This window comes from Drosophila suzukii, chromosome 3 (genome assembly GCF_043229965.1).
Source record: "Drosophila suzukii chromosome 3, CBGP_Dsuzu_IsoJpt1.0, whole genome shotgun sequence".
Lineage (NCBI taxonomy): Eukaryota > Metazoa > Arthropoda > Insecta > Diptera > Drosophilidae > Drosophila > Drosophila suzukii.
The window spans coordinates 53,228,588-53,229,323 of NC_092082.1; positions in this window are offsets into that span (position 1 = coordinate 53,228,588).

Sequence of the window (736 nt, forward strand, 5' to 3'; positions counted from 1 at the left end):
TTATTCTTTATTCTATCTCTTTCTTAATGCTCTACAGTTTCTTTTACATTTTCTTTCTTCTTATACATCTCCGACATATATTTTCTTGATTAGGATCACTAGCCGAGTCGATCTCGTTTCCGTCCGTTTGTCTGTCCGTACTTATGAACGCTAAAATCTCAGAAGCTTTATATTTCCTCGGTATTCAACAACTTAGAGCGGTCCCCAAGTTTTTTTAGCAGTTAACTACCGGTCAGCTCAAGCACCAAAGTTGCTCAATAATGTCCCCTACTCAGCATAGCTTTATGAAACTTTGATCAACGTCTACGAACCAACGTTGTACGAACCTTTTAAAAGATACTTTAGTAATCAGAAGATTATGTTATTTTTACTGACTTCAGTAAGACTTTTGATCCGGAAAGCCATCAGCTGTTATTGAGTATACTTTTTCACGTGACCTCTGCTGTTCCCCAAAGGAACCACCTAGGGCCATCAGTGTTGTTATGATCTTCGGTCTCCAGGTCTCATTTAGGCTTCGGGTCCTTAAGCGCGAGCCACCGATGAAGCTTTATGTTTAAAGCTTATGTTATGTTTTGTCTAGCTATTTACAAAAGACATAACAAACTTTTGTATACCCTTGTATACCTTGTACATTAGATCCACAAATAAAATGTTCGATGTTAGGTGGCGCCCATATAAGAAACAGCTAAAACTTGATTGTTCTTAAATCTTAACTTAAATTTTACGAACTTTCACA